Consider the following 25,173-nt stretch of genomic DNA (forward strand, 5'->3'; position numbering starts at 1 on the left):
GCACCATTTTTTTGCTCAATTATCTAGGTCTATTCCTACTGCCAGCTCATCCTGCAAGCATTGTTCATGATTTTCAGCTTGCTCTGCAATCTTATCTAATATGGTGACTACCTTCCTGTATTCAATGAAATTAGTTCGTGCTTTTCATGCAAAATATTGTAACTGCAGGACTATATCCTCCTGCTCTTTCTCTGGTCAATTCAAATATGGGTTGTGAAATGGCAGCTCATCGTCATGAGGCAAAACCATTTTGATACGAGAAAAAAACAAGACAATTTCCTCTTTTTAGCCAAATTTGATTTTTTTGCAAAAATGGCATGTTGGCATTGAGTTGTCATTGATGTCAATCGGTATTAGAGACTACCGGTAGAAGTATGTCAAACTGGTATGAAGAAGATTGAATCGGCATAAGGAAGATTAATATGAAGGCTTGTCAACCGGTATGGTGGAAGCCAAGTAGTTATTGAGACTATCAGTGACTTCATTGATATGAGGTGAGATGCATGTGTGTGTTAGCATATTGAGTGATAACTGGTAGAGCATAAACCATTTTGGAGGTTGGCTGCCTATTTTTGATGAAGAGGTAGAATGTTAAAATGATCACAAACCACCAGAGGTGAAGATGTGCTACGGGTGTAGTGTGCACTACCGGTTAGCAGGAGGAGAAGATTTCATCCGTAAAGACTTGTGCTGGTATGATTTTGGTAAATATTCAAGTGTAAACTGACCTTGTGTCAGTGAGATGAGTATATGACTGATGTGATGCCATATGGAGCTGAGGTGGCAAACATGCAGAGGTCGGTGAAGTTTTCATCGATATCGTTGTTGAAACAACAAGTCGAAATTAATGAAACAACCACAAATCATGGGATCGTAACAGATTGGTGCAGCTCAAGGAAGAATGAATGATAGAGAAAGATCACGGAGTTGTTGGCACCTGGATTGAAGTAAAGAAATCAGACCACAAGAGGACCTTGAGAAGGAAACAACTGGGTCATAAATAAGTTGACATATTTCAAGGCCGAAAATCATGGTCGGGATTGCTATCTTTAGCAAATATGCATTGGATAATGGAAAATGTGTATAGGTGAATTCCTTGAGTACATGTGATTGATCCAAGGCAGATTGGATTAGATCTAATGTAGATTTGGTCAGGTGAAGGAAACCCTAACCGCCCTTAGTTTGAATTGATTCTTGATGAGAAAGCTCAAGTTTAAATATGATGACTTGAGACTGTGATTGTTGTTGTTGGAGAGTGAAGGAAAGGGTGAAATTGTTGTCTAAGAGCCGAAGAGATAAACACTTGAAGTGTTTATGAGTGAAGAGTGTATCGGTAAGGAGAAGCAGGGTAAACCGGTGTAAGGAATAAACCAGTGGAGTGTGCATTGAACACAGAGGTGATAAATAAACAAAAGTTGTACCTGATAAAGAGTGATCAAGTGTGAGTTGAAGAGTAAAGATATAGTGAGAGGGGACTTAGAAAAGTTATCAGAAAAGCCAAGGTTGTAAAACTTCATTTGCAATAGTGATTTGATTTGTATAACTGAGTTTCATTTTGTTTTCACTAAGTTGGAGCTTAGTGCAGGGGTTGTAGCTCATTTAGGTTGTAGCCTATAAATTGATCAGGGGTTGGTGCTCCTTGGGTTGGTGCCCTAAAATTGTAATCAGATCTTTTACATTTTGAGGCTAGATTGAAGCAAAAGATCTCCAACAACTATTCTCATCGAGGTTTTTCCCAGATTGAGTTTTCCTCGTATATATCTGGTGTTGTGTGATTCATTCTTGTGCATGTGTTATTTAATGTTTTAGCAACTCCTTTCACACACCCTGTTTGCATTGTTTAAGCTACTGGATAGTACTTAGTTTGTTTTATATATTACCGATATCTCCTTGTTGAAGAAAAAGTGTTTAAATCACTTATTTACCCCCCTCTCAGTTATCCATTGTGTCCAACAATTGGTATCAGAGACTAGGTACCCTATTTTGTCAAAAGCATTCTCTAGCTTGGGTAGATCTTGTCAAGTGTTCACAATGGAAAGAAATGAATCCACCTCCTCAAAAGCCCCTATGTTTGATGATGTTTATTGGGACTCATAAAATTTGAGTCAATTTGAGAGGCCCATTTTGAAATTTTGCTATTGCACTTTCAAATGACCACCTAATCTCATTTAGATGGCATAGTTTGATGAAGGGTAAAATGGAGCAAGTTAATTATAAAAAGGTAAGGCTTAGGAAATGTGTCCTATACATTTCATTTGGCCTATGAAGTATTTTTAAACTTTCAGATTTTAGTTTGGATCGATTTATCAGGTACCCATTTCAAGGGGTGAGTTGAAAGTTCATCATAGGTGCAAATTCAGATTTTATTAAGTGGCCTACTTTGAGCACCTATAACTTTTGTCCAGATGATCATCATGTTGAAATTAAAAGCAAATTGTATTGTATGCATATAGGTGAGTCTACATGCCAAGTTTCAAGTCTTTATGAATCCGTTTGCTCAGTTTGGTAAGCTCAATCTGTTTGTAGTTTGTGTTGTTTGCATAAGTCCCTGTTTCAACAACTTGTCAGAGCATCACTTTGCACATGTGTAAAAGTTTCCCCGGTGAATGTCATGACAAAATATTTCTTCTAGGGTACTGCTGGTATGAAAGACAAGCTATTTTTCCAATTTGAAGCCCATGTCAATCCGTTTGATTAGTTTTACAAGATTTCTTGAGCCACTTTATTCATTTTTTTGCACTTTCATTGCTACATCTATTAAAGTGGCTATTTTCATGAGCTCACCATTTGCACCTAGTCAGCCTTTTTGTCGAACTAAACATTCCATGGTCTTCCTTGTACTTCAAAGTATCTATGCCCCAGATTTGGGGATCCACAGAGATTATTTCATATTTTTAGTAAAGGCATTTTGTGGTCCTTGCACATTGATTTTATCAAGTTCATTTGCTGAAATAGCCATTTAATCAATTTTGTGCATTAATATCTCATCGTCCGGGATTCATCATGAGGAGTGGTTTTGCAGGATGAAATTTAGCATATCAAACAATATGCCTTGCAGTTTGTGAAGTCCAAAAAGGTGTTCTCACCAGTTTTAAAATTGCATCTTTGGGTTTAAATGTGAAAATGTGGTACAGTTGCCAGTGAGTTGCAAAAATTAGTTCAATGATAAAAAAATTGTGCCGATCAACTCCAGAGGCATGTTCAAGGTGCCTGAGGCATTTCAAAGGCCAGTTGCATGAAAATGAATTTTTTTGTAGTCAGACCCACTTTGGGGCCTAACCTGACTTGTTACTTAATGTGCCTTTTTAATCAAGGTTCAAATTGTTATTTTAAATCATATGTTAATATGATTTAAGTATAAAGGAAGAGCACACAGATGAGATATATCATAGGCAAGCAACATAATGAACATAGAGTAAGACCACAATCAAAGGAACAAAATCATGACAGTGACAATCCTCTTGCATGTTCTGGTCGAAAGATAATGATGCAATGGTTAATGGATTCATTGAGCAAGAAGATGGATTCCATTGAAAAGTTTCAAAAGCTTTCAAGCAAGTGCATTGGTCAGGTGTAATGCCAAACTCCACATATTTTCTTTGATCTTCCCTCAATGGCATGGAAGTTTAGAGGCCAATTAAACTTCAAAAAATGCAAAGGGTTGCGTTGATCTGATTAAGGATCTATGACTGATTGCATAAAAATGCTAACATTACAATGCTTAACAAATTGAAATTAGCATGTACATAAATGTTTAATTACAAATAAATTCAAGTGATGAAATAGAAAAATTAGAGAGGAAGAGAAAGGAGACACAAACAATAGGATTTGATTATGGAGTTCACCACAAGGTGACTACGTCTCCGGGTCTACCCAACTGGGTGAGACCGATCCAATTATGCTCCAAAAATGAGTTTACAAAGAGTTACAAAGTCACTCCTATCTGCACAACGCCACTTTTCGAAGTGCAGGAGTGAAGTACCAAACTCCACAATAGCTTCCTCTTGCTTCACCAAAAAACTATCTCCTCAAATGATAATGAATTAGAAAATTCTTTCTCCAACAAGTACAACAAGCTTAACTTCAAGCTCCCAATGCACAGAGATGAACAATTCACTATCAATCTCTCCAAAAGAAATTCCCTCACACTTCTCTCACAATTCTCCAATCTTCCATATTTCTCATTACAAAAATCACCCCCTTTAAATACTATTTTACATTCTAAAATGGGGTTAACAATAATATTTTACAATATTCCCCATATCTCTAATATCTCCCAATTACAATATTAAATCTCTTTAAATAGCTTATAATCTTTATTAAAATAATCGGACATATAAGTTTTAATGGTTCCACTTAATTCAAGCTCCATGTATCATTATCCTATTAGAATTTTGAGTTTGCATGAATAAATGGATTAATGCTATTTGAGAGGCTCGAATCCTTTGTAATCGGGTCGTCATTCACTTGAATGAATAAAAATAAGCATTGCCCCATATTTTTTTGAAGAGGCCACTAACATAGCATTTGGGAGTGCAAATAGCGGAGGGGGAGGTCGATGATTCCAACTGTCGGCCTTACCATTTAACTCACTTAATCTTTTAATAGGGCTTAAATAGAAACTAGCCCCTTTTATCACCAAGAAACCCGCTTTCTCTAGCGGTGGAGAGAAAGTATAGTGGAGGGGAGGTCAAGGTTTCGACTCCCCTTCATGCCAATTTCAGAAAACTAATAATCAACACCGAAATCATCGCAGTATTAACCATTTTTAGTGAATAAAAATTATCCACCCGGATCAATCCTCCCCACTGGAGAACTTTTGGACCTCCAAAAGTTGCATTTATTTAGAAATTAAGTGAGGGCATGGCCTCCCCACTTGTCCTGTATCATCTGTGCATCTTTGTATCTAACTCACAATCAAGATTAAGAATACAAAAATATTGTTGATTATAAACATCATGATATCACTCCCATATGCCTCTATATCAACTGTTGTAGCCACTAACCAATAACCACTAACTAGTATCAAACTGAGCAATAGTGCAGATACAAAAGTGATCAAATCAACAACATAATGGTCTTTCACCATAGGTTTTTACCAGAAGGATCTCAATTATCCATGCTTTCATTTTCTATCTCCACAAGCTGTCTTGTTGGCATATCCTGCAACATTTGTTCATCATTAGCGTTGACCACCTCTGTATCCTACCTCAAAACACCTGAACTCATAGACATGAGAGTCAAATCCTTACTCGCATTAATTACCCTCTTTAGTTGTCCTGTATTCGCAAAAGAACAATCAGTCTTAAATCTGTGAGAATGCACAATATACTACAAGCCATCTTTAAATAAATGATAATGATTCTTCTCTCGATAGAAAATAGCCTTTCAATCAAATAGATAAGGGCTTCTGAGTACTATTCCACAGATATCCAATGGAGCCACATCAAATTGTACCTCATCCACAAACTTGCTTGTGATCATGAATTGTAAGGTGCATTGCCTTGTTATTTGCAACTTACCATTCTCACAAATCCAACCTAGTGGATAGGGTCTCTTATGCAGTGTGGTTTTTAATCCCAAGTTTTTGACAACACTTTTAGAAATCAAGTTAACTTGAGAACCACTATCTATGAGTGCATCAATTTTAACATTCTTAGCGATAACCCTTACATGAAAAAGTTCATTTCTCTTTGGATCTTCAAGAACACTATCAACTCGAGAAGTAGAAGCACAACTATCAGAAGAAACACAAGCAATGGGAGCTTTACCTTTCAAACCCATCACAAAAATCTTAGATTCATCCTCAGAATCTAAACCAAGATCAATGGCAACATTTGTGGTCTTCTCCTTGCCTTTATTTTTCTAATCCTTTTTCTGAGCCCACGTTGGTCTCAATTCAGGATGTAACTAGCAACAGTGTTCTTTGTCATGCCCGTTCCTGTCACAATGTGAGCATGCCAAAGTCAACTGAAGATCCTTCTTTTTGATAGTAGTTGACTTCTTTCCTTTAGATGACTCTGCAACTTTGGATGAGTTCTGTACAAAGCTACCATCACCAAAATTGTTATCAAAAGAACCCTTTTCTCCTTCCTCTAAGTGTGTGGCTTGGACACAAACTTTGTCCAAGTTACTAGGACTCAAGACCAAAATGGAATGTCTAAGATATGAGTGCAAACCACCTATGTACTTTAAAAAAGTATCTTGTGTATACAAAGGGACATCCAATGCAATAGCCCTCTTCCTAAACTCATGGGTGTACTCTTGGACACACTGCCCTTTCCCTTGCCTAAAACTTTCCCAGTTCATCATTAACTGTTGCATATGACCCAAGGGGTAGAATTGCTTCCTAAGAGCACCAACAAATTTTGACCAAGTCAAACTAACTCTACCATGTTGTGAGATTTCAGACTGAGTTCTACTCTCCCACCAGGTGAGAGTGATACCTCCCAACCAAAGGGTAGCCAACTGGATTCTAGAGGCATCATCAAGAAGACCTTGAACTCTAAAATAAACCTCTACTTGCTGAACCCAATCATCTAACTTCTCAGAATCTAATTCCTCACAATATTTAGGTAGTTCAAATTTAACACCCATCTTAATTTTAGGCTTATACACACCCTTAAAAGGATTTCCAGAAGAATGAGAAGAAGAAGGGGAAGAAGGAGGAGAAGAAGATGGAGGATCTTCACCACTAGGTGGTCATTTATCCTTCTTATCTTCATGATCTTCCTTCTTCGATGAACCTTCTTCACGTGCCTTTCGCTCTTTGTACTTGTTGAACAAGAAATCCAACTTCACGCTCAGAGCCATGAAAGTACTTCGAAATTCCTGCTCACTGATCTCCTCAGGTACCTCCATTTCAGACACAAACTTCTTTGGAAATGTCCTCCATTTCCCGATTTCAGGATTGTAGCCTTCAAGCTCACCTTGGCCTTGTAGGAACTTGGATCTTGTCAGCATTCAAAATCTGCAATACTAGTCAAACTAGCTCTGATACCACTTGATCTGATTAAGGATCTATGACTAATTGCATAAAAATGCTAACATTACAATTCTTAACAAATTGAAATTAGCATGTACATAAATGTTTAATTACAAATAAATTCAAGTGATGAAATAGAAAAATTAGAGAGGAAGAGAAAGGAGACACAAACAACAGGATTTGATTATAGAGTTTGCCACAAGGTGACTATGTCTTTGGGTCTGCCCAACTGGGTGAGACCGATCCAATTATGCTCCAAAAATGAGTTTACAAAGAGTTACAAAGTCACTCCTATCCGCACAATGCCACTTTTCGAAGTGTAGGAGTGAAGTACCAAACTCCACAATAGATTCCTCTTGCTTCACCAAAAAACTATCTCCTCAGAGGATACTGAATTACAAAATTCTTTCTCCAACAAGTACAACAAGATTGACTTCAAGCTCCCAATGCACAGAGATGAACAATTCACTATCAATCTCTCCAAAAGAAATTCCCTCACACTTCTCTCACAATTCTCCAATCTTCCATGTTTCTCATTACAAAAATCACCCCCTTTAAATACTATTTTACATTCTAAAATGGGGTTAACAATAATATTTTACAATATTCCCCATATCTCTAATATCTCCCAATTACAATATTAAATCTCTTTAAATAGCTTATAATCTTTATTAAAATAATCAGACATATAAGTTTTAATGGTTCCACTTAATTCAAGCTCCATGTATCATTATCCTATTAGAATTTTGAGTTTGCATGAATAAATGGATTAATGCTATTTGAGAGGCTCAAATCCTTTGTAATTGGGTCGTCATTCACTTGAATGAATAAAAATAAGCATTGCCCCATATTTTTCTGAAGAGCCACTAACATAGTATTTGGGAGTGCAAATAGCGGAGGGTGAGGTCGATGATTCCAACTATCAGCCTTCCCATTTAACTCACTTAATCTTTGAATAGGGCTTAAATAGAAACTATCCCCTTTTATCACCGAGAAACCCGCTTGCTCTAGCGGTGGAGAGAAAATATAGTGGAGGGGAGGTCAAGGTTTCGACTCCCCTTCATGCCAATTTTGGAAAACTAATAATCAACACCGAAATCATTGCAACATTAACCATTTTTAGTGAATAAAAATTATCCACCTGGATCATGTGTGGAGTGGAGCTAGGAGACATTTAAAAAACTTTAAGCAAATGCAAAGGGCAAATGTATTGCCAGTCCTCCCTACCGTAAGCAAGGTAAGGTGGAGAGTCACATGGAGAAGGTGTTTTAAGCTTTTTCAAACAAATGCTATTAGCAGGTGTAAAGCGTAGTTCCACAACCTTGCTAGCTCCCTCCTCTACGTGGTGTTGAAAGGGCATCAAAACTCTCTAGCAAATGCATTTGGCATGGTTTGAAGCCATTAACCCCTATGAAGGAGAAGAGGGCATTTATAAAGTTTGAAACAAATGTATTGGTAGCTGCAAAACCATAGTTCCACGACTCTTGTCATCATCTCCCCTGCGATGATGCAAATGGAATGGGCACGTTAAGCTTTCTGCAATTTCAATTGGAAGGTGTAAACCAAATGCCATAAACTTTACTAGTCCTCTACATGGCGTGAGATGGGCAAAGGCATTATAACCTTTCAAGAAAATATGTATTGGCAAGATTAATGCCAACATGCTCCCTGCATGGTGTTTGAAAAACATGTTTTAAGAGTTTTCGAGCAAATGCGATTAGCAGGTGTAGTTCCAAACTCCAACAACTTCTGCCAACATCTTTCCTATGGGAGTTTGGTGTGGTGCGTTGAAGAAGCCATTAGAAACTTCCAAGAAAATGCAATGGCGTTAAAGACATCACCCTCTCTCGTGTGGCTGCTAAAAGGCCATTGAAACTTTCAGGCAAATGAATAGACCAGGAGAATATGTAAAAGACATTTATCCCACATTCACAGGGAGAGGGAAATATTTTGATATTTAAATACAAGCCCACACACATTCATAGTTTCAAGAGCTGGAAGGCTTTTGGCAAGTGGAAGCTCAGTGACCTGGTGGACCCAATGCACGTGCACACATCCTGAGGTGCCCAGGTTTTGTAGTAAGAGGTCAAATTAACCGGTGAGCAGGTTGAGGTGATCGAACAGTCATCACTGATGCGCTATGCGAAGTTGCCTGGGCGTTACCCTTTGCTGCTCAGCGACCAATTGCTGGGCTTGACAGGTGAGCAGTTCACATGTTAAAGAACAAACAGGTCCATCCCAAATCGATGGTGGTCACTTATCCACTATGTGAAGATGCACGAATGTTACCCCTCGTGGATCAATGAATGATGAGCTAGCGGGCTCAAGTGTCAGTGATAGATGAGGTGGCACTAAGGTGGCGGTCCAGCTGTACTCTAGTGGCAGGTGAGGTGTCATCCTAGTAAGACTCACAAGAAAATTGCAGGGTGCCACGTGGCAGAGCGCAAGTTGAAAATCAGGCAAAAATCAAATTTAATTAATATAGTCCCAACTATAGTAGAAAAATTCAAAAATTTAAATGATGGTCTACGTTCGGGATTAATTGATTGGAGGGGTATTTTCTACCCAAATATAGAGATATTGTATACCATTGGAAAGCTTTTAGAATGAGGAATTTAGTTCTGTAGTTAGTTTTAACAGATCTTAGAGATTTTGAGAGCAGTTTCCATGGGAAGGATAAAGGAAAATCTTCAGTTGGGGAAAGAGGACACTTGACAATTTCTGATGCAGATCCAATCTTTTTCCCTCTTCTTTTTATTCTCAATTCTTCTCAATTATAAGGGTTCCCAGTTTTTTGGAGACTTTCTCTAAGAGAAAAATCCAAAATTGTAGGTTCTAGTGATGGCATTTTTCTTTTTTTGGAAATGACAGTGTGTTCTTTTGGGTTTCCAGTTTTGTCTTTGTTGTAGGTTTTGTTTCAGTTTGCAGGTTTACACATATGAAAGGCATGTGTGATTTTCCATGAAATTGTCTTTAGAAGTGTATTAAGATTCATACAGTTTCACATTATCAAGGATAATTTGGATTTGTCTCTTTTAGTCTTCTTTGAGAGTGTAATGCTTGTCTTTCAGGTATTCTTCAAGGAAGGATTTAAATCCTGAAACCCAACATTAGTGTTTCTGAAAGTATTTGTTGGGTACACATAAGTATGATTTCATGATAGAGTGGAGGATTGTATTAATGTAAGGCATTGATACATGAAAAATTAATGTTGAAAGAAGCTTGCACCTGAGATTTCTTTTCTAGTTTTATGCATGACTCTCTGGCCTAGATAAGACAATGGTCTTTTGTAATGTTGAAGGATTGTCAGAACATCATTTTAAAATCCAAAATTAGAATATCTTTTATTTTCTGTTATGTGGTAGTGTTCCATCCATCTCATGATTCAAACATTGTTGAGTTGTCAATGTAGATTTAGCCTATCTAGAGTACCCTCCATGTTTTTGAACCTTTTATGAGATCTATTTGCTTTTATTGATGCTACCATATGTGTGTAATGGGTCTGATTCAATACATCAAAGGGTGCCCCCCTAGGTCTAGCAGAACCTGAAGTGCAGGAGGATCATTAGTGTCCTATGTTATGTTGTCCAAGTCCTGAAGTATTTCATAGGTTGAAATTGGCTATTTCATAGATCAATTGTAGGTGAACCTGGGTTAACCTGTTTTGGTGAATAACAAAAATGGTGACTCTGCTAGGGAGCTGAATAGAAATTGCATAATTTCATCTAGCTAGTCAGTCTATTGAGATTGTAGAGAGTTGAAAATGTCTTTCATGGTTGAGGGAATTAGTATTATGTTTTGAGGTTGTAATGGTGTTGTCAGCTATCAGAGAAAGTTTCTTGTGAAGAATTGAAAAGTATATATTGTTGAGAGTTGTAAGAGGTCCTTGTAGCTGTTTATAAATTTTTCCTAATGTCATAAGTGGGTGGTGACTCTAGTCTTTGTACCAGTGCTTGTAGGAAGTTTGTATTCCAAGATTTTCACAAGATTAGTAGATGATTTGATGAATCATATTAAGATGCAGATAATTAAATTAGTTGCATGCTCAGACATGGTGCTTTCATCATAAAAACTTGCAGTAGAAAAGTGCAGTAAAATATTATAGCTCACACATAAGTCTGATGCATTTTCTAGATTTATGTTAAATAACCTGGAGTGAATTTGTTGCAGCAAGATTGAAGGAGAAATAAAGAATTAAATATGTTTTGAATGGCATTCTGTTATTGAAAATGTCCTCTATGCAAGAGGTGATGACTCTGAGGTAAAAGACCAAGCTAAAATGTGAATAAATGTTCAGATCTACAAGTATTATAGCTGCAAATACCCAAGTACTTTCAGAAGTTTCAATGCAAAAATATTTTCTTCTAAAAATTTGAATGAGTAAAATAGTCTTCCCATTACATGAACAACACTAGTAAAGAGGGAAAAAGAGGAATTACAAGTCTATTTGCATATCTATTTTGCTGAAGTTTCCAACATATATGTTATGCTATAGTATGCAAATTTGGAGAAACTTTATGTCATGCAATGTTATGAATAGATCAGTATGATGATATGTGCTTGAAGTGTTCCATTATTCTACACAATGTTGTTCAATTATTTGTGAAAGTAAATAGAAATGTGTATTGAAGTTTTTCAGCCTTGTGTATTTCCACATATTGCCATGCCTAGTGAAATGTCATAGCCATGTTATAAGAGAAGTTTTAAAATGAACCATTATGCTACTCTGAACTTTGAAGGTATTCCGGGTTACCCAAATCTTATACCCATAGAAATTAGAAAGCATTTGCCAATATTCAGTGAGAAGAAATCAGAATCAACATATTTACATTTTAAAAGATTTCTCGACTTGATGGGAGATTTTGAAGTTTGTCAAGAAGATGTGTGCATGAAATTATTTGTCCAGTCACTGAAAGAGGATGGAAGAGATTGGTTCTCTTTTTTGCCAGCAAATTATATTTCCTCATGGGATGAATTAACAACTGACTTTATAGCCCAATTTTCTGAAAAGGTGAGTGATTATGAAATGCTGAGAGGATTCATGTACATACAAATCAAGGAAGATGAATTGGTACCAGCATTTAATATTAGATTTTCACAAATATTGTCTAATATTTCCAGCAAGTATAAGTTTAATGATGGATCATGCTTATAGATTTATATGAATCCTTTTGACAAGAAGATGGGTTTCTTATTAAGAGACAAGGAACCCAGAACTTTGCATGAAACTTTTAACACAACTAGGGACATTGAAAACAATTTTAAATTTGGGATCTCAAAGAGATTTTTGTCTGCTGTTGCTTCTTGTCAAAATATCTTCAATGGGGAAAGGAAATGTGAAGCTAGGCAAAACATTCCTTGTCAAGGTGTGTCAAGCTTTGTTGTTCAAAATGGTCTTTCTGATATATGTGTTTCAAATTTAAATGAGAGTCAAGAATCTTTGCTGTCAATGCCAGTTGTCTCTTATAGTAGTGATGGAATAATCAGTGGGAAGTTTTGTGACAATGATGTTACAGAGATAGATAGATATAAAGGATATGCGCCATTTGATTTGTATGCTGGTTATGTTGATTATGTGGCTGCAAATTATGAAGTTAATCATGCATCTCCCAAGGATATTGAAAATGAAGATCAAATTTGGAATAAGAGTGATCTTGACACAAGTTATTCACTTTCTTATGATTAGCAAATGAATGCCAGTCATGCAGCTAAGGATACCTATGAGAATTCTTATTATTCATCCTATGAATATGATATAAGAGGAGACCAAGTTACATATCTCAGTCATGAATCTAAAAATGAAAGTATTTTTGAAGATAAAAACATATGTGAAAGTGCAAATAATGTTTCATTTTCAGATTTAAATGAACCTATATTTGAATGTTTTCAAAGTTTGACATACCATGAAGAGGATGTGAATGTTGATGGTATGCTTGAACTGGATATGGAGTTCTTTGCCTTTGATATACATGTTCATGGTGTTGATGTCATTGATAAAAATGCTAAAGTTTCCCCTTGTGTTGAACAAATTCTTGATGCTGATGAAGTTGCCAACAACAGTAGCATGTGTTGTAAAAAATTACTTCATGATGAAGATAAGAGGCATGGACTATGTGATGATTATTTCAGACCACAAATGGAAGTTTTTCAGGTAGATGTTAGTCTGAATGAGAAAGATTTAGCTGAGGATTTTCTTTAGCCAAAAGTATACATTCTTTTCTATGATTGGGATATTGAGAATGCTGATGTATTGAGTTTGATGAACAAGGATAATATAAAATGTGATCAGCATAGTGAAGTACCACATCTGGACCAAAATGTCTATGTTCCTTGTTTGTATCAATCGGTTATTAATGTCCCTCATTCTATGAATTTAAATGATAACAAGGCATGTGCTAATGAGAACTACAATGGTGAAAATGAATGTTTTATTTTTGAAATTCAATATGATGATGCCCTTGCAAAGGATAGAGTTGATTGGGATAGTGAAATGTATGGCAACTTGTGGGAAGGCCTCTATAGTGATTTGTCTCATGATTTTACTTTTGTTGAAGTAGTGTGTGGCTATAAAGTTCAAAATCAGGCAAAAGGTGTGTACACCAGCTATTGTAGTAATGAGATGAAAAGGGTTGATTATAAGGATTATGCTCAGTTGTTGTTGAAAGGTGCCTTTGTTTGGATCATGACATTAGGTGATGAGAATCAGATTTTTGAAAGAGGTAAATGTTGAGATTGTTTGGGGCGGTTTATAATCAATTGTAAGTATGTGTGTACATATTGTATAGTCATTTTGATTTTAGTTGTTTGGTTTTCAATAAAGGATCCCTATTGTTTGGGTAGAATAAGGAACCCTTTGTTTTTGAGAAGAGAAAAGTGATCCATTTTTGGGTGGTCTGCTCTACCATAGATTCTGAATTCTTGTGTTGATCTTGCAATCAACCATCCCCAGTCAGAGCCACTGTTGGGACTCATTAAATTTGAGTCAATTTGAGAGGCCCATTTCAAAATTTTGCTATTGCACTTTCAAATGACCACCTAATCTCATTCAGATGGCCTAGTTTGAAGAAGGGTAAAATGGAGTCAGTTAATTATCAAAGGGTAAGGCTTGGGAAATGTGTCCTATACCTTTCATTTGGCCTATGAAGTGTTTTCCAACTTTTATATTTCAGTTTGGATCAGTTTATCAGGTACCCATTTCAAGGGGTGAGCTGAAAGTGCATCATAGGTGCAAATTCAGATTTTATTAAGTGGCCTACTTTGAGCACCTATAACTTTTTCCCAGTTGATCGTCATGTTGAAATTAAAAGTGCATTGAATTTTGTGCATATAGGTGAGTCTACATGGCAAGTTTAAAGTCTTCATGAATTCATTTTCTCAGTTTGGTAAGCTCAATCCATTTGCAGTTTGTGTTGTTTGCATAAGTCCCTGTTTCAACAGCTTGTTAGAGCACCACTTTGCACATGTGTAAAATTTTACCCGGTGAATGTCATGACATAATATTTCTTCCAGGGTACTACTGGTATGAAAGACAAGCTATTTTTCCAGTTTGAAGCCCCTGTCAATCCATTTGATCAGTTTTCCAAGATGATTTCTTGAGCCACTTTATTCAGTTTTTTGCACTTTCATTGCTACATCTGTTAAAATGGCTATATTCATGAGCTCACCATTTCTACCCAGTCATCCTTTTGGTTGAACTAAACATTCCATGGTCTTCCTTGTACTTTGAAGTATCTATGCCCCAGATTTGGGGATCCATGAAGATTATTTCATATTTTTAGTAAAGGCATTTTGTGGTCCCTGCACATTGATTTTATTAGGTTCATTTGCTGATAGAGCCATTTAATCAGCTTTGTGCATTAATATCTCATCACCTGGGATTTTTCATGAGTAGTTTTGTAGGATGAAAGTTAGCATATCAAACAGTACACCTAGCAGTTTGTGAAGTCCAAAAAGGTGTTCTGACCAATTTTAAAATTGCATCTTTGGGTTTAAATGCGAAAATGTGGCACAGTTGCGAGTGAGTTGCAAAAGTTAGTTCAATGATCAAAAAATTATGCCGGTCAACTCCAGAGGCATATTCAAGGTGCCTGAGGCATTTCAAAGGTCAGTTGCATGAAACCATATTTTTTTTTAGTCAAACCCACCTTGGGGCCTGACCTAACTTGTAACTTCATGTACCTTTTTAATCAAGGTTCAAATTGTTATTTTAAATTATATGTTATATGATTTAAGTATAAAGGAAGAGCACGAAGATGAGATATATCACAAGAAAGCAACATAATGAACATAGAGTAAGTCCATAATCAGAGGAACAAAATCATGATAGTGACAATCCTCTTGCATGTTCTAGTCGAAAGATAATGATGCAATGGTTAATGGATTGATTGAGAAAGAACATGGAGTTTGTTGAAAAGTTTCACAAGCTTTCAAGCAAGTGCATTGGTCAGGTGTAATGCCAAACTCCACATCTTTTCTCTGATCTTCCCTCAATGGCATGGTAGTTTAGAGGCCAATTAAACTTCAACAAATGCAAGGGGCTGCGTGGAGTGGAGTTAAGAGACATTTAAAAAACTTTAAGTAAATGCAAAGGGCAGATGTATTGCCAGTCCTCCCTGACGTGAGAAAGGTAAGGTGGAGAGTCACATGGAGAAGGCGTTTTTAAGAGTTTTCAAACAAACACTATTAGCAGGTGTAAAGCGCAGTTCCACAACCTTGCTAGCTCCCTCCTTTGCATGGTGTTGAAAGGGCATGAAAACTCTCCAGCAAATGCATTTGGCATGGTTTGAAGGAATTATCCCCTATGAAGGAGAAGAGGGCGTGTATAAAGTTTCAAACAAATGTATTGGCAGCTGCAAAACCATAGTTCCATGACTCCTGCCAGCATCTCCCTTGCGATGATGCAAATGCAGAGGGCATATTAAGCTTTCTATAATTGCAATTGGCAGGTGTAAACCAAATGCCATAAATTTACCAGTCCTCTGCATGGTGTGAGATATGCAAAGGCATTAGAACCTTTCAAGCAAATTTGTATTAATGGCAGGCTTAATGCTAACATGCTCCCTGCATGGTGTTTGAAAAAGGTGTTTTAAGAGTTTTCAAGCAAATACGATTAGCAGGTGTAGTTCCAAACTCCAACGACTTTTGTCAGCATCCTTCCTGTGTGAGTTTGGTGTAGTACATTGAAGAAGCCATTAGAAACTTCCAAGAAAATGCAATGGCGTTAAAGCCATCATCCTCTCTCACATGGCTGCTAAAAGGCCATTGAAACTTTCATGCAAATGAACATACTAGAAGAATATGCAAAAGACATTTACCCCACATTCGCAGTGAGAGGGAAATATTTGATATTTAAATACAAGCCCACACACATTCATAGTGTCAAGAGCTGGAAGGATTTTGGCAAGTGTAAGCTCAGTGACCCAGTTGACCCAATGCACATGCACACATCTCGAGGTACCCAAGTTTTTCAGTAAGAGGTCAAATTAACCAGCAACTAGGTTGAGGTCATTAAATGATTGTCACTGACTCGCTATGTGAAGTTTCCTGAACGTTACCCTTTGCTACTCAGCAACCAAGTGGTGGGCCCGATAGGTGAGTGGTTCGCATGTTAAAGATCAAGAAGGTCCATCCCAAATTGATGGTGGTCGCTGATCCGATATGTGAAGATGCACAAATGTTACCCTTCGTGGATCAACAACTGATTAGCTGACAGGCCCAAGTGTAAGTGATAGATGAGGTGACACTAAGGTGGCGGTCCAGCTGTGCTCTAGTGGTAGGTGAGGTGTTGTCCCAATAGGACTCACGAGCGAATTGGAGGGTGCCACATGGCGGAGCGTAGGTTGAAAATTAGGCGAAAATCAAATTTAATTAATATAGTCCCAGCTATAGTAGAAAAATTCAAAAATATAAATGATGGTCTTTATTCAGGATTAATTGATTGGAGGGATATTTTTTACCCAAATATAGACATATTGTATACCGTTGGAAAGCTCTCAGAATGAAGAATTTAGTTCTATAGTTAATTTTAACAGATCCCAAATATTTTGAGAGTAGTTTCCATGGGAAGGATAAAATAAAATCTTCAGTTGGGGAAAGAGGAAACTTGGCGATTTCTGATGCAAATCCAATCTTTTTCCCTCTTCTTATTATTCTCAATTCTTCTCAATTGTAAGGGTTCCCAGTTTTTTGGAGACTTTCTCTAAGGGAGAAATCCAAAATTGTAGGTTCCAGTGATGACATTTTTCATTTTTTACAAATGACAGTGTGTTCTTTTGGGTTTCCAGTTTTGTCTTTGCTATAGGTTTTGTTTCAGTTTGCAGATTTACACATATGCAAGGCATGTGTGATTTTCCATGAAATTGTCTCTAGAAATATCTTAAGATTCATATAGTTTCTTATTATCAAGGATAATTTGGATTTGTCTCTTTTAGTCTTCTCTGAGAGTGTAATTCTTGTCTTTCGGGTAATCTTCAAGGAAGGATTTAAATTGTGAAACCCAGCATTAGTGTTTTTGAATGTATTTGTTGGGTAGACATAAATATGATTTCATGACAGAGCAGGGGATTGTATTAATGTAAGGCATTGATACATGAAAATTTAATGTTGAAAGAAGCCTGCACTTGATATTTCTCTTCCAGTTTTATGCATGACTCTCTGGCCTAGATAAGACAATGGTCTTTTGTAATGTTGAAGGATTGCCAGAAGATCATTTTAAAATCCAAAATTAGAATATCTTTTGTTTTCTATTCTGTGGTAGTGTTCCATCCATCTCATGATTCAAACATTGTTGTGATGAATACTAAGAGGAGGGGGTGAATTAGTATGCCAGAAATATTTGTACTTAAACACTTTACTAGTCTAGCAATAAACCGGTAAAACAATTTAGCAAACAAATCGGTTACCACACATGCAAACCAAATAGCATATAATGCATTCACCCATAGAAGCACAAACACCATAACACAAGAAATTTTGACGTGGAAACCCAAATCGGAAAAACCATGGTGAGATGAAACTCACAAGTAACTATCTACAGAATAGGAACTAGACTGGTTAAGCTCAGATCGGTTAAGGTCATACAATGTTCTTTACCAAAATAGATCCTGTTAGGAATCTCAATCTCTGTTAGAAGATAAGTCCGATTAAGGACTACCTTGCTAGATGATTTTAGATCCATAGAAGTGAACCACCTTATTAGAGGATTTACAAAAGGCTTTTTGGGCCTACCCGGTTAAGGGCATCAGACTTGTTGAAGATGTGAGTAATCAACAAGTGACTGATCTAGAAAATAGCACAAATTGCTTGATTAGATCCTTGATAGCTCATTCCTAATGCATTCCAGCATTACTTCAGTCTTCAACACATTCATACTCTACCTTTTTCTCACAGACATGAACTTCTCTTCTATAATCTCACTTACAAAATTTCATCAACCACCTTAAACCCTAGCAACAACCTAAAACCCTAGACATGATGTCCATATAAAGGAATATGATTTCATGTCGGTCTAATAGGATTACAGTACAATTTCCTAGGTTCAATGCATCTAGACATATCTAGTAACATGACACAAAAAGCACCACCAAAGTGTTGGTACCAAAAAACAATCGGTGGATGGTAGCTCATCACAAAATGCCGGTTGGTAACTCATCACAGAGTATTACCGGTTCAAATAGAATACTGGTTTAAGAAAAATACTAGTTGCTGGTTTGACAAAAATGAAGACTAGGAAATATGAGTTGTGCCACTTCGTTCCTTCATACTGCTTGAGATCCTCGAACCACTTGGGGTCTTCATACTGCTTCAGATTGGTAAACACTTTCTACAAAACACCGATAGTCTAAAAGACTATAATACATCATACCGGTTGGAACAGATACCGGTTGAGCTTTAACTCATACATACAAAAAGTGATCTCATAGAAAGTGTGTGTCCATCAATTACAATCACAACATAATCATCAAAAATGCCAACAATCTCCCCCTTTGGCATTGATGGCAACACTTAGGAAAATTTTGACATCTAAGTGTTTTACAACAAAAATATGCCATAATCAAAATTACTCCCCCTAAGCATATACACTATCCCTTTTGTAGAAAATGCAATGTATACTACTCCTTAATAGAAATAACATGAAAGTATACATCAAAGCATCAAAATTTATATACTTCTCCCCTTTTGCCAACAATGACAAAAAAAATATTGCAGACTAACCCCTATTGCAATAGTATTAAAATAATAAGTGTTTATGACAATAAAGAGTAAAATTTGTCAAAAACTAATTTAATGTCCTGCAAAAATTGCTTCATGGATAAGGACCATGACTCAAGCAGGGATGTAGCCAGTTCTTTCTCTATCTGCATTTGGGAGACCTATTCTTCCATGGCATCTATCATGCTCATTTCTTGAGTGACCTCTAGGGCATCAAGATTTAGATAGCATTTCTAGAGAATTTGCAGTATTGGCAGTAGGACCAGTTGAAGTTCTTGCAAATTTCAAGTCGGGTTGCTTATCTCTACCTCTAGTCTTGTAGACTACAATTGAAGCTAGTGAGTAGTTTGTCCATAGGTGGAGAAGTAGTCATAGGGCATCTTGAAGGTGCTAATAAATTACTGCATATCTGATTGCAGTTTATCCTTCTGACTGGGCACATCATCACAAAATAAATGAGGCTGACAAATCTTGCTGAGTAGAAGATTGCACTCATTCATTGCATCTCTAATGTCCTTCTGTGCCTTTTGGAGATCAGACCGGAGCTCTATTAATTTTCTCACTGAGGCAGTGTCTACAGCCTTTTGATGTTTCTTCTTCGCATTTACTTTTGTGACCTCTTCCAAGCTTTGCACCTGGTCTTCTACAACTGTACATAGGAGCTTCAATTGTGCAAGTGAGGAATCGGTACTAGGAAGGTTCATACCGAGTATCAAACTGGTAAGTGTCTCCACCACAGTTTGGATAACATCTTCCTCCTTTTTCCTCCTTAGTGCATCCAATCGCTCTTGAGAAAGCTTAACACTCTGTAACAACTCCGATTCATTTGCAGACTAGAGGTCAATAGGACTGGTAATGTCCGCCAGTTTAGCCTGACTACCAGTTGCTATTGGAGTCTCCACATGTGTGCTCTTTTCTACTGCTTCCTTGTCCTTAGCTTTTTGCTGGTCTTTTTGAGCCTTCCTCTGCTCCTCTTCTTCTTTCTTTCTTTTCTCTTCTTCTTGTCTCTTCTCTTCATCTTTTCACTTCTTCTCTTCTTCATGCTTCTTCTTCTCCTCTTCCTTCTTCCTCTTCTCCTCTTCCTATTTCTTCTCTTCCTCTTTCCACTTGTTCTCTTCTTTCTTGTCCTCTTCCTTCTTCTTCTCCTCTTCTTGTTGCTTCTTGTTTTCCTCTTCTTTTCTCTTCTTCTCCTCCTCCTTTCTCTTATCCTCTTCCTCTTTCTTCTTTTCCTCTTCTTTTCTCTTATCCTCTTCATCTGCCTGTTTCTTCTTTTCTGCTTCCTGTTGCTTCTTTTCTTCTTCTGCATTCTTTTCTTGTCTTGTTCCTTTTGATGGTGTACCCTGAGTAACATTTTCACCATCTAAGTCATCAACATCAATGGGGTCCATTTGTTCTGTGACCGGTTCTTCTTCACTGTTATACACCTCATCCGGTTTGCCAGTTTCTGGGTCTTGTTCAACTTTTCTGTTGGCTTTAGCCACTTGATGCATCTTAAGATCTTCTTAAGCATGAGTATGTGTATCTTTGATCACTTCATGAACCTTTCCTTCCAGTAATAGGAGTCTTCTTCTTCTCATGAAGAAGAGGCCCTTGTATTTATTCATAACTTCAAAAAGTTTTGAATTTGATACATTAGGAAAATGTTGAGCAAATATTTCCTCCCTCATTTCCTGTTCCTTTTCTATGGCAATGTGCCATTTATTGTCTAGAGAATTATACAAAGAATCTGGTGTCTCAAATCTAATTTCTAAAGGCAACCGGTAATTAGCACACAAATACTTAATGATTTCTTGTTCAACTTCTTCCTTTTCTTCATCATTGAAGTCATCAAAACAATCAATTAAATCATTCAGCACTTTTCTCCTAATATTATTTATAGCTCTTTGACAATGTGTCAAAGGTTTGTAAGAAGAAATATCAATATTTACCGGTGCAGATGATGCCAATTCATTCTTTGTCTTTTTCTTTATTTGCCTAGTCATCTACTTAGGCGGTTCTTCTGACACAGTTTCTTTTGAGTCTGGTGTACTGCTTTTTGTCTTGTGCTTCCTTTCAAAGACCTTAGTAGGTGCCGCTTCTAGTTTTTTCTTAGATAGTGACCACTTGGTCACTTTGGGACTGGTTGCAGTAACCAGTGCCGATGCTGAAGGCACTGCCTTTCCTTTCTTTTTTGAGGGTTCTTCAACTGGTGTAACTCTTTCCAAATAGGTGTCGGTTCTCTTTGCCTTAGGATCAAGGGGTGAGGCGATTAGGGAAGAAGCATACCCATCTAGCATATCATTCATTACTTCATAGCCCATAGGTTCTACTTCTTCATGTCTAGGCTCAACAACCTCCATTATGCATTCATCCATTTTTATGGTGAAACAGATGTCTTCCTCATACTTTTTGACTAAATCACCAGATATTCTTATCCTTTGTCTCATATTGTGTCTGAACTCATCAAAGTATTTGTTCAGTGCTTCCGGATAGCTGGTTCCAACTGCTTGTAGGCTCTCCTTGATTTGTTTTGTCACTAGTTGTTCGACAGACCATTGAATGTCACCTACTCCTGGAAAGTAGCCTTGGAAGTAAAAGAAAAAACCAACCAGTAGTTGTTCGAACTTAAATCTCAGTGCATTGTCCTGTTTGATCAACTTAAGATTCACCATAAGTTGTCTTTGCATACAAGTGCACAGATCAAATGATGCATCTTCCTTGATCATCCTGTAAGTGGCATTTACCGTTGCAGCAGAGACAGAATTAATTCTGCTAGCAGAGAATGCCTGGTAACCTATCACCATGTAGACATACTTGACCAAATCATCCTTGATTGATTTGATGGTCATGCCATGAGAGTTTCTCACTGAACCAGTGAGCTTGGACATTTCAGTTTTGTTGACCTTCCTTAAGGCTGACACTTCCCTTGTATTGCAGAAACCGGTGAGGCATGAATCACTTCTGGTGTGATATCATGTGTTCGCTCTAGGTACATCTTATCACCATGTACTCTTCTCAGAATAATGCAAATGTGATCATCCAAAAATTCTTCAAGAAAGTAAACTGCATTTTAAAGTTTCTTCTTTTCCAGAATGTTGAATTCCAGTTTAATCTTCTTATCCTTTCCGTAGAATAAGCTTAGCTAGGAATGGATTATAAGAGATCATAGGTCTTCAATTTTGCAATCTATGTAATCAGAAATGCCTTCTTCTACTATGACACCAGTAGGTACTTGAGACAGGGCATTGTATTTTTACTTTCATTGAATGAAATCCATAGAATCAACAGTTGCACTAGAGCTATCATGAGATGTGGAAGCCATGATAAATGGAGAATTATGAAGAATACCTTCACTGATCAAAATTTAGGGCTTCATAGTTTGAACTTCTCCACACACTCCTTTAGTTGCAGGGATACTGCTTTGCATTCTACACTCCTCCAATAGATGTTTGCTTCAGATTCTTCTTCGAGAATTTGATAAATTCTTTGATTCGCAGTGTAAATCACTTTCCTTCGCTCTGCACTTGAAAAAATTCTTCATTTGAAAAATGATAAGTGAGAAATGATTTGAAAATTCCTTTTAAATAGGTTCTCCACCTACCATAATAAAAGCTCCAATATTAGGGCGTAAACCCTAATTTTCCTTTTATCATTTCTGGTCTTTTGCCGACTGACAAGTATCTCATACTAGTTAAGGTCTTTTTCTGGTGTAAACCGAGGGTTCGAAGTATTTTGCCATTTACTTGCCCTAAGCTTTTCTGATGCTTACTTTGTCGGTTTCGTGGGTTCCACACTAGGTGCAGAAATCGGTTCTTCTTGCAACACTCTTGGTTTCTTTTTCTAGGTTTTATTCATATCCGCTTGAACAATTTCAATATCAATCTTTCCTTTCAGAGTGACCAGTATGCCATCCAATATGTTCTTTTTTGTTCTATAGAATCTGGCAATGTGACCCAGTTTGTCGCAATGATAACAAACCATTCTAGGTGCTCTCCAAGGTCCATTATTCATGCTACTGTTCTTCCTCCTGCATGTTGTAGTAGTGTGACCATGACAATGACAGATGAAATAGTTTTCTCTCCATCTGGTTGCTGCTTGATAGCCATCGCTTCCTGACTAATGATTAAAGGTATTAAACTGGTTGGGATTCTGGTTTACAAAAGGTTTTGGACCGACTCCTTGAGTCCTCTGAGGATATCTTCTAGTGTTGTTCATAACAGACCTGCATTCAGATGCTCTATGCCCAAACTTGTTGCATGCATAACAATTACCATTGAACTTATTGGATCTAGGTACATTGTTTATAAAGTAAGGAAAATTATTGTAGGCTTTTCTCCTACATACATTAGTAGTATGTCCTTCTTTAAGAAAGTTAAAGAAAACAAGTTTGAACTTTTGCTTACCTTTACCTTTGAGTCCTAGTTGCTTCTTCGATGCTTCAGCATTTGTACTAGAGGTCTCACCTTCCTCATGATTGGAGTAACCAAGTCCATCAATATTCTTGATAGGTTTGGCCGATTCAATCTTTTTCTGTAGCTTAATAGTACTCTTGTTGAACTTAGCAAGTATTTCCTTTGACTCAAAGAGTTCTTTGGAAATAGCAGTATTTGTTTCCATCAAGTTTGCATTCTTCGAGATGGCTATGTTTAGTTCTCCTTGCATGTCTTCCTTTTCCACTTTTCTCACATGGAGTTGAGTAGTGAGGGTACTGATCTCTTGCTTCAGCTTGGAGATTTCATGATCTTTGTCTTTTACCAGATCTTCATCTTTCCTCTGGTTCTCAAGCTTTTGGCACATTCAAATAGTTAGTCCTTCCAACTCCTTTCTTAGGTTGGAATTGGAATAATTTAGCTTTTCTACTTCTTGTTTCAGGGCTTCCATGTCCGCTTCATCAGAAGAACTATTTTTAGATAGCTCCATTAGTTTTTCAGCATGTTCTCTCCTTTTTGCCTGAGAGGCTTTATATTTGACCATAAGATCATCACAGGCTTGCTCAGACTGAGTGAGCCAATGAGTAAGTTCCCTTATAGTGTATTCCCCCATATCTCTTTCCAAGTGGTTAAACTTAAAGAGAGGTTGGATCTGATACCAATTGATGAATACTAAGAGTGGGGGTGAATTAGTATGCCAAAAAACTCTGTACTTAAACACTTTACTAGTCTAGCAGTAAATCGGTAAAACAGTTTAGCAAACAAATCGGTTACCATACATGCAAATGAAATAGAAAATAATGCATTCACCCACAAAAGAACGAACACCATAACACAAGATATTTTGACGTGGAAACCCAAATAGGAAAAACCACAGTGAGATGAAACTCACAAGTAGCTATCTGCATAATAGGAACCAGACCGGTTAAGGTCATACAATGTTCTTTACTAGAATAGATCCTGTCAGGAATCTCAATCTCTGTTAGGAGATAAGTCCGATTAAGGACTACCTTGCTAGAGGATTTTAGATCCATAGATGTGAACCACCTTGTTAGAGGATTTACAAAAGGCTTTTTGAGCCTACCCGATTAAGGGCTTCAGACTTGTCAAAGATGTGAGTAATCAACAAGTGAGTGATCTAGCAAATAGAAACGATTGCTTGATTAGATCCTTGATAGCTCATTCCTAATGCATTCTACCATTACTTCAGTCTTCAACACATTACCTTTTTCTCATAGACATGAACTTCTCTTCTATAATCTCACTTACAAAAATACATCAACCACCTTAAACCCTAGCAAAAATCTAAAACCATAGACATGATGTCCTTATAAAGGAAACTGATTTCATGTCGGTCTAATAGGATTAAAATACAATTTCCTAGGTTCAATGCATCTAGACATATCTGGTAACATGACACAAAAAGCACCGCCAGAGTGTCGGCACCATAAAACAATTGGTGGATCGTAGCTCATCACAAAATGCTAGTTGGTAACTCATCACAAAGTATTACCGGTTCAAACAGAATACTGGTTTAAGAAAAATACCACCAGTTTGACAAGATAAAGA

Source organism: Cryptomeria japonica, chromosome 1, assembly GCF_030272615.1.
Source record: "Cryptomeria japonica chromosome 1, Sugi_1.0, whole genome shotgun sequence".
Taxonomy (NCBI): domain Eukaryota; kingdom Viridiplantae; phylum Streptophyta; class Pinopsida; order Cupressales; family Cupressaceae; genus Cryptomeria; species Cryptomeria japonica.